Raw genomic sequence first — 10,618 nt, forward strand, 5'->3', positions numbered from 1 at the left:
ATAACAGTGAATGAAAGGCCGACCCTGCTGTACAGGAACCAAGGAAACTTTGCTGATATTCAGCCAGCTGTGTGTCATCGCATTGTGCCCCTGGAGATCCCCACCCGTCTGGCAGCATTGACCGGGTGCTGGCAGTGGCACAAGGGCGAAGCTGTTCATCTGCACATACCGCAATGTTACACAGCTGGTTCAATATCGTCAAAGTTTCCCTTTATATTCATTGTCTTCTGTGGCGATCAGCAGTGATGCGGTGGTTCACTTTTACACTGTGATCTGTAGCCTATAGTTCGGCTTTAGCTTCTAACTATCTTTGTCTTTTTAACCTGTTGTTGCTGCTGAGTCAGTCTGACATCCTGGATATATCCTTCAAACACAGACTGTAAACCCCTCTGTCTGCTTCTCTCTGGAGCCACCGTTTCATTTTTCCAAATATATGATAATATTTCAAAATTATTTACAGTGTGGGCTCTATGCTTACTCTGACAGCTTGCCGGACCGTCACAAAGGGGTGAGGCTTTGCGAAAGGTCAGTTACTACAGGAAGTTTGTGTAAAATGAGTGATTTGGATGAACTTTAAAAAGATTGCTTCCTGTAAAAAACCTACATCAGAGACAAGTTCTTTCTGTCTGTTTGTTTTTAACAATCATACAAATGTATTTTTCTCTGAATGCTGAAACACTTACATTGATTCTTGAAGCTTTATCTCTGAAACCATTAACACTTCTAGCCAATGCATTGGTGTGCCAAACTCACGGCACGTTTTCTGCTGTGCACTCAGTTTGTAATTTAATGACACATTTATAGCAGAACTGTGAACATTTGTCTCGACATTGCTGCTACATTGCCTAGTTTTGAGGGGTTTTTTTTCCCAAACAAAATGTCTGTTTTCTCCTAGTGCGCTTTTGTTGTTTGAGGAGTATTACAACTTTTTGAGAGTCCCCCTTATTTTCACTGAGAGTCGTTCACACTTTACACATTTGTAAACCTGTGTGAATGTGTGTTTACTATATCTTTTTTCCCCCTGCGTATTCAGTGTTTTCCTCTCACTGACACTTGGGCATTGTTCTATTAGCTCTTTGGTTGTTGTAACTGTGCTTTTCTATCGCAAGATAAGGCTGTTTAGGAGAGATGGATGGCTCTGTGAATATAGCTTGTGTTCAGGTCTTCACTGTGCTCTTATCCTGTGAGATTGTTTTGTTTCGTTTATACCTTCAAATAATAATCCAAGCTTTAAAAATAGCACATTCATTTAGTTTCTTCACAGAAATGAATGAAATGCGGAGATGAAGGCATCCTGTATGTATTTTCCTCAAAGCATTTTTGTTTGCACCCGTTAAAGTCAAGAAGGCCTTGTAACCATCCATGACGCTTTGGTGACCCCTAGTGGGGGTCAGGATCATCGGTCTGGGAACCAGTGGTCTACAGCAACTGCTGTCGTATGTGGACCTTGCACATGTTTAAACACTGACAGTCATCCACTGAAAATCTGAAAACTGCATGTCTAAACACCTCATTTTTTTTTACAATCACTAACATCCTTTTGTTCAATATGTGATCAAGTTTGTAAAAGTCTTAACACTGGCACATCCTTCTGTTGTGGGCCATACAGTTAATGCAATAATTGCAGTCAGGTAATGCATTTATAAAATGCTTCAATCGTCCTTACATACAAGCTTATCCTACACTGAAAGTATGGATCTTCCCTGTCTTATTTACAACTGCACAGAGAAAGCCATAAATGAAAACTGACTGTTCAAACCTTAAATATAATACAAAGCCTCTACAGTACCTCTGCAACAACAGAAAAGGTAAAAGCTTGACTGAAAGAGCTGACACGCATTTTTAAATGAACAAACACTGAAACATTGAGAAACAGCTGATTTACTGTAAGTTGTGTAAAATAGCCCAACCAAAGCTGATTCAAATCTCAATCAGAAAAGTAGCCATGCCTTTAAGTTGTGTAAACTGCATGGGTACAGTCAAAAGGGGGCTTTTTGGATTAATTTTGTCTAATGTGGATGCAGAACAACACAGAGGAGAAGAAAGAGAAATATTAATGCAGTATCTGATCACGGGAGACAAAGAGAACCAGGCAGAGGAGTAGCTGGACTAGGGCTGTCTAAATCTGTGCATTTTTCCCCCTTTCTTTTCGGAAACCAAGGCCATGTATGTTGGATTTTTTCGTTGTTCATGGCTGAAATTTCTATTGCTAATAAAGTTTTAAAGATGCTTTCACTTTAAGATAGTATGTTGACAAAAAAAATATACACTTTTGAGACTCAACCAAAAAATTTAGAGCGGATTACAGTAAAAAAGAAAAGGAATGATAAAAACAATGGATTTTATATAGTATATTATAGAAATACAACATGTTAATGTAGTTTTTCTTATCACTTGTTAGTATTTTGAAAGCTGTTGGTCTATAATTGATTACACGTTCCTCTTGGATAAAAAATATGTTAGTGTTTGAAAAAATGATTTGACATTGATATTTGATCGAGTAAGTGCATGTAGGAAGGGGTTTTTTTTCTTTTTTTTTTCTTTTTGATATTTAATAAACAAAACGTGGTTTTGAGTAGAGAATGAACCATTTGGCTAACTGTGTGATAAGGTTGTGTTGCTGTGGTAAAGGAAAATCTAAGGAATAGATAATGCTTGTTAGCAATTGTAAAAACCTGTGATGCAGAAGAAAACAGCAGCTGTCCCAAGCCCTATCCATGGATATTTTGGAAGAATGATGCATCACAAAGAGGTCAGAAATTCTTAAAGAGTGGTTGAAGAAATAAAAAAAATAATCCCAAATAAAAACCATCCAGAAAAACGACTAATTGGCCATAGACATGTTAATTACATGTACTAACTCTTCTTAACATTCCCTATGTATACTGTATCCTAAATATCACTTTGCATTGCCATCATGCAATTGGTTATTTGTCAAAAGCTCAGTAAAAGACTGTAACAGCCACAAAAAAATGACATAGCTATAGGAGCAGATACATACAGGGTTGAACTATTAACCTTACAGTATAATCAGTGCTTGTTTAGGCCTGGTTTTGTACTTAAAGGAAACAGTGCAGCAAACCAGCAACTGACTGAACCTAAGGGACAATGAGAATAAAAAGTTATGAAATGTGATGCTTTTGCTTATCAGTTGCTTTTAAAAGTCGATGCACTAACCTTAGAAGAAAACAACAAAACCAACTACATAATGGCTATGAATAAAGAGGACATCCAGTGTTACATAGTCCAGCAGCAACTGAAGTGACCTCTGACAAGCCCTCTACCAAATGCATCATCGCTCTTGGGACAGTTAGTACTATAGTAAGGTGAGGCATTAGGAGGAAATGCTTGAAACAAATTGTGCTGTCTGCAGCAACTTGTTCAACTGTCACTGGCTAACCTTTGTCCCCAGGACTCGCACAAGACTCTCAATCTCTGGACTCATGATTCGTCACCAGTGTCTCACAGTTTACTACACAGATTCCCAAAAGCCATTTCCTCTTTTTGTAACCGGAACACTGCATTGATTCATCATCAAACCGGTTCTTACTATTAACTGTCAGAACAAACGACACACAAACAGTGTGTCCTATAGAATGAAAGATTTGCTGTGGCAGCAATGTATAGTTCAGTCACTTCCCATGACCTGTTAAAGGACCATGGTACTGTAGAAAATGCAGACACTGTTTTCAATATATGTATTGATTTATTACTTTTATTTGGTGACAAAGCTTGCAGAATTCCCTTCCAGACTTTGTGTGATTGGAAGCTTTTTAGGACCCTGCCCTCATCTTTACACTTTACTCTACTTGTCTCCTCTCTTTATCTCCTCATCTGTTCCTCCCCAAGGTCTCCTGTCCTCTTCCATCCCTATGTTTGATCCATATCAATCAAGGTAAACAAATATATCTATGAAGTAATATACTGTGGTTATGTTTTAGTGACAGCACAACCCCGCTGTAACACACTCACGTTTGGTGACTAAAAAGCTGCTGGAAAAACACGTTGCTCAAACAAAACCAGTTTTGTTGTCTGTTGGTCTCGAACTGTGTTCTGCAGTGGTATGTAAAGTAAAACTTCATAATAACCATCATAAATAAATGGGAAATTGATTATTGATTATTTTACTGCAAACAAACAATTAAATATTTGATAATTATTACTAATTATTAGTAATGCAATATTTTTATTGTTGCACACATTAAATTTGTTAATCAGTAAACATTTGTTAATCTGTAATAATTGGTTTATAAAGTGTCTATAAACATTATTTGGATAGCTATTATGAAGTTGTAACTGATGATTATAATACTTTGTTCAATGGTTGATGAATATTAACATTATTTGGGTGGCCATTATCAAGCTGCAATGTTTATACATGTAGATGCACTACACAGTATTTAGTAACCACTTAACACTGAAGTTAAATCATCATCCAAATGATGTTTATATACAGTTTACTAATCAATAATTAACCATTAAGAAATACGTAATATATTTTCAGTTCTGACAAAACTAAAATGATGTGCTTTTCGAAGTCAAAGAATACAGATGATGAAGTTTGTCAGATTGTTAGGCTGTATGACAAAGTGACTGAACGAGTATCAGTCTACAAATATCTGGGATTTTTCTTAGAAGAAAATTTGTCTTTTAAACATCACATTGAGTGTCTTATGAAACAAAAATCAAGGTTAAGTTGGGTTTCTATTTCAGAAACAAATGTTGTTTCTCCTTTAGCGTGAGAAAAAGACTTATACAAGAAACATTTCTATCAATACTTGACTACAGTGACATTTTATACATGCATGCAAATAGATCTTCTCTCAAAATTGCTGGATTCAGTGTATCATGCAGCATTAAGATTTATAACTGAATCTGGTTTTCATACTCATCACTGCAGCTTATATGAGAGTTTTGTTGGCCTTCTTTGCACAATCGTAGATTAGAACATTGGTACATTTTTCTTTATAAGGTTATATTGCGTGATTTGCCTTCTTATTTATGTTCTCTCTTGATTCCTAAAGTCGCCAGGAGCTGTAATCTTTGGTCAGATGGACAAAGTATATATGTCGTTCCTTGAACACGAACTGTCTTTGGTGAAAGTGCCTTTAAAGTATTCACACCCTCGTCCTGGTGTGAGTTACAGAGACATTTTAAAATGGATTACCTGCCATGTATGGAACATTTGAAAAGTAGGATTAAGGACTATTTGAGTACTGAATGGGACTATTTCCTGGTAAAATAAAGGTTAAATTAAAAAAAATAAATAAATAAAAAAAATCATTCATTTTCCATAACCGCTTATCCTGTTGGTAGTGCTTAACCTGTTGGTAGTCACTGGGGGGGTACATCCCGGACAGGTCGCCAGACTATCACAGGGTTAACATATAGAGACAGAACCATTCATGCTCACATTCACACCTTCACACCTACGGCCAATTTAGAGTCGCAAACTAACCTAATGTGCATGTCTTTGGACTGTGGGAGGAATCTGGAGTACCCAGAGAAAAATTCATGCTGACATGGGGAAAACAAGCAAACACCCCCATCCCGGGATTCGAACAGGTTCAAACCAGGAACCCTCTTGCTGTGAGGAGACAATGCTAACCACTGCACCACAGTGCCGCCCATACTTAATTCAGCAAAAGAAAATGTTATATGTGCAACAATAAAATTAGGGCTGAAACGAGTCCTTGAGTAACTCAAATAATTCCATTACTAAAAAATCCAGTACAGCTATACAGCGCACTGTATTATGCATGGATGGTTGTTTCTGTTGCACAAGTGCATTTTGTTACTTTTGCTGTTGATAGCCTACACAGCTGCAACGTGGATGTAGCGCGGTCTGCAAAATGATGAAGGAAGAGGGACAAGAAAAGAGATAGAGACAGAAAGAGGAGACATGCCAAGAGTGTGGGATCATTACAAGTTAAAACGAAAAAAGTTCAGTGTGTATTGCAAAATGGAGTTAGCATACCACAATATCATGTCCTCAATGCTACAACATCTAAGTAGAAAACATCCACTGTATGAATCGAGTTTGCTGAGCGGACCCAACACAAAAAGGTAACGCTAATGTCAAGTTTAATTGCGTTTATCCTTAATCAGTGATTGCTAGCTGAGATTCATAATGCATGTAAAGAACGAATGTGTATTATGGCTTTATAATGGCTGATCAATGACAGAAATCAATGTGGTGGCTAATGTTACCTGGCAATGTATCATGTGTATTAGCCAAGTTTTGCTATAGAAAATAGCAACACACGGAAAATAAAATGCTGTAGTCAATTTGTTAAAGCCTGAGCTTCATTCATTTTTTTATGTTAGTCACACACACGTGCACCCCTTACTCACTCATTCACGCACTCATGCACACATGCATTGTTAAGTAAGTAATAATAAACCATTTATTAATGATGGTTATAATAAAGTATTACTCAGTTGGGCACAAAATATTTTGGAAAGGTTCTTTTCTGCAGGCCCTCTGCAGTCTACACAGTGGTTAGATTAAATAGGTTTAAACTGATTTGTCAGTCCATAGTATATTCACCTGATATGTCCTGATCCTGACCAATAGTGCTAACTTTAGACCAGCCTTCTATTTCTATCGTAAAGTTTGAAGAACAGCTTTGTTAAAACAACACGTCTGTTAATTCCAGCTTGTTACAGACATTATTGTGCACATGACACAATCAGAAACCTGTTTCTGTTTTAATCTGCACAGACTTTGATGTTAAGCTTCTAACGCAACCAATCACTAGGGACTTCTTCTATTCAGAATCTTTCCATGGAATCGCTGCTCAAAGGTATCCTCTTTGGCTCTGTCTGCCCTTTCATTTGTCAGTCTGGTTGAATCATTGTACAGTGTTCTGCTTTCCATAACTGCTTTCCAAACTCTTAATACAAAATAACATCTATTAATAAATAGGAATTTCTAAAACCTAAAAGTATTAAAGACCATTAAAAAATATAGATTAGTCCTCTCCATCATCTAAATGTACCCAATTTAGCTTTTGTGGCAGGCGGTTCCAAACTGTTGAACAGCAGCGTTATTCTGCCTATTCTGCTTTTATTTCCATGGAAATGTCTGAGTAAGCTCATTTAAAACAATTGTGTCCTTAAGTTGTGAGATGAACTGACTATTTTTTGTATTGCTGTGGTGTTAGTAGACATTAGAAGCGGAAACCCTCCTACAGTAAGTCACTTACAGTACTAGTATTACTCATCACTGAAGGAGAGGTCAAGTCAGTGTGTCAACATCATATCATTATTACTAAAAATATCACTACTTTAATCAAAGTGTTAGAGCACTTCCTATGGAGCTTTATCCCTATCTTTATTTAAGAGCATTATTGATTTCACGTTCAAAAACCCTGCCCTCGCACTCAAACAGCCTCTGCTTGCGCTTGGATCTACTCTGTTTCTGCTCAAACTGTGTGCTCGCACTCAGATACCATGTGGCTCGCACACTGACCATACCTTGTGGGCGTGCTAGCTTTAGTTTTAGAGCGTCCCGTCCGGGCGGGTAATCTTTAACCGGGTTCATCCACGCAGAAGACAATTACAGCCGTGACGATATACAGTACAACATCACGACCTTGAGTGTCATATTGCTTTTATACAAGTTCAACAACAGCTTAAAGAGCAATGCTGAGTAAGGAAATGTTAACAAAAGGTCATTAAATGAATTATTTAAGCATGTTATGTAGCGCCGCGAAAAAAACCAACAGTTCCCCCAGTCTGTTGCCAGGCAACGCGGCACACACGCCAGGAACTCATAAGCTACTTTGTATTTACATTGATCTGCAACTGTGTAACTTCGTCCAGTTCGGTTGATGAAACGTTGGCAAACCTGGATGTTAGCATGGATTCAAACACACCTGCAGGTCTGCACAGAAGAATCATGGCTTTCTGTTTCCTCGTCCTCTCCTGATGACCACTCTTAATTTAATTCAAATGTAATTTTGGGGAAAATATCCATCTTCTTGGTGTAACACTATAGTGTCAGTTTGCGTCAATGTAACGAGTGTGACAGTTGGATAATTAACGGTTGTATTTATATTTATAACACCTGTGAGCAGAGTGATTTTACTGTTACAAGTCCCAATGATGTTATACTCTGTATCAGCACTCACGGAATGTATGTATGGCGCAAGTGTGTAAATTAACAGTCCCTTTATTCCAAAAGTGGTAAAGAAAGCAAGGGAAGAACATTTAATAAAGCCCTGGAGGGTGGGAGTGGATGAACCCGGTTAAAGAGTACCCACCGGGATGGGACGCTCTAAAACTAAAGCAAGCGCGCCCACAAGGAGGCAGGGATCATTTCATTGGTCAACAGTAAATCTGGCATTTTATTGGTTGGAGGATTTTGACAGGGTTGTTACACAAAAAAATCCAAGCGCAAGGCAGAAATCTGAGAGCAGGAATTCCGCGAGCGCACAGAAACAGTTTGAGCACAAGGAGAAAAGCCGAAGCTCGAGCAGGAAATCTGTGCAAGCAACATGGTATCTGAGTGTGAGCACACAGTTTGAGCAGAAACAGATTAGATCCAAGTGCAAGCAGAGGCTATTTGAGTGCGAGGGCAGGGTTTTTGAACGTAAAATCAATAAACAATGTTCTCAAACTGATAGACCACTCTCTTGAATAAACATAGGGATAAAGCTCCATAACTTTCTTTCTTAGGTGATAATATAAACATGTGTCTTTGTGTCATACTTTCTTACTTGCTGTCAACCTGATTTACCACAGAGTTGTTCAGCTGACTCCTCATTATAGCTAAAATGCAGCTCAAGTGCTGAGTGTTACCACTGAACAACAAGAAATTCCACGAAACACACTTAACACTAATCCACGTCCAGAGGAAAATGTAATGATTCTGAGTATTTACACAAGTTGCAGTCAGTTCCTGTGAAGTTCACATTTGCTTACAGAGAAAAACAGACTGTCAGCATTAAAACAACTTCCTTTTTCTAAATGTTGTGCAATAGTTTACCAAAAAGTTCTCTAGAATCCACATAAATTGGAGTTTCATGAGACTCACACTAATATCCCCCTTCAACATTTTTTTGTCAAAAAGCACTTTTTGGCATTACTCTTGTACTACTATCTATTTACATTTTACGAAAATGGATCCCCATTAGGGGATTTTTTTCGTTGATGGCTGTTTCAGCCTTTTGTGATTTGCCTATTTTTTTATTTTTTAGATATTTTTTGGGGCATTTTTGCCTGTAATGGACAAGACAGGCATGCATGAAAGGGGAAGAAAGAGAGGGGGGATAACATGCAGCAAAGGGCTACAGGCTTGACTTGAACCTGGGCTGCTGCGGCAACAGCCTTATACATAGGGCGCCAAAACTCAACTTCAAAACTGTCCTCACACACAATCTATCATTAACACACACTACATGACTGTTAGACACTGGAGTGATCAATTTAACAGAGGAAAATGCTTTACACACTGACAAAACATGTCAGGAAGAGTCAATGGACGTAAAATACCCAATTGCCAGAGGTTTTATTTCCAAACTCAATAAAGTTTACTGAGCATCAGCATCATCTTGTCTCAGGTCTGGGTCAGACCATAATGTCTCATCACAAATTTTGTTTGGTCTTGACAGGCAGCGTGGGAAAACGCCTTTGCGTGCCTTCTTCAACCCGCCCACCTTCTTCAGTAAACTCCACAGACACATCACCCCTGGCGTCCATCATTGGTGGAAATGCTGATGCTGTCAGTTCATTGGAAGACTATCTGGTCTTTAACTAATCAGGTCTAAATTTCCCTCAAACTAATGGGGTTATTGTTACTATAATCACTATATTCACAAGGGCAGTCTCTGCTCAGCTGTGAAGTCTGTGCCTTCCTCCAATAGATGGACCCTCTCTGTTACTGGCCTTTGGTCATTCATCACTGTGATACAGTAAAAACTACACTGAGTGAAGGGATTCAATCTATATGCACTACAACATTACATGTATCTTGGTAACAACAAGGCAAATGACCACTTTTCCCTAGTGAAAGTATGGACAGTGGATACAGTTCTGCTTGGGATGCAATGATTGTCCAGCGGCTCATGTAAGAGCACATGATGCACAAGGGTGATACAAAGTTTTGTCTTTGTTGTTGTTTTCCTCTTCCTCTCTGTTTTCATGCAAGTTCTGCATTTCACATTCTAAGTATCATTTTGTGGTATGGATTGGCTTGGAACAGGCCTCAAGGCCCTGTTTATTGACATGTGCAGTTGTGACTGGTGTGTCAACAATTTTGAGGCTTTGTGTTTACATGTGGAGAAAGGGTTGGTATTTGAGTTTAGGTCGTGATGACTTGAGTTAGATATTTTGAGAGCATGTGTTTTCTGAAAACACAATGCTATGAATGATTTACTTGGCTATGTAAGTGTATGTTTTGCAGAGAGAGTTTTGAATATTGAAACGTGTGAAAACAGGTGTTTAAAGTTTCTTTTGGTAGATAGGGTTACAGTTTGGGTTGTTAAGTTAATAGGCTTGTTTATACTGTGTAAGCAGTCTATAAAAACTAACATATCAGAATTTTATTTTTAAATATCATGGTTATTGTCAGGTTGTTTATTGGGTCGCCCCTATATCACAGTAACAAACAAGG

This window comes from Epinephelus fuscoguttatus, linkage group LG15 (assembly GCF_011397635.1).
Source record: "Epinephelus fuscoguttatus linkage group LG15, E.fuscoguttatus.final_Chr_v1".
Taxonomy (NCBI): domain Eukaryota; kingdom Metazoa; phylum Chordata; class Actinopteri; order Perciformes; family Serranidae; genus Epinephelus; species Epinephelus fuscoguttatus.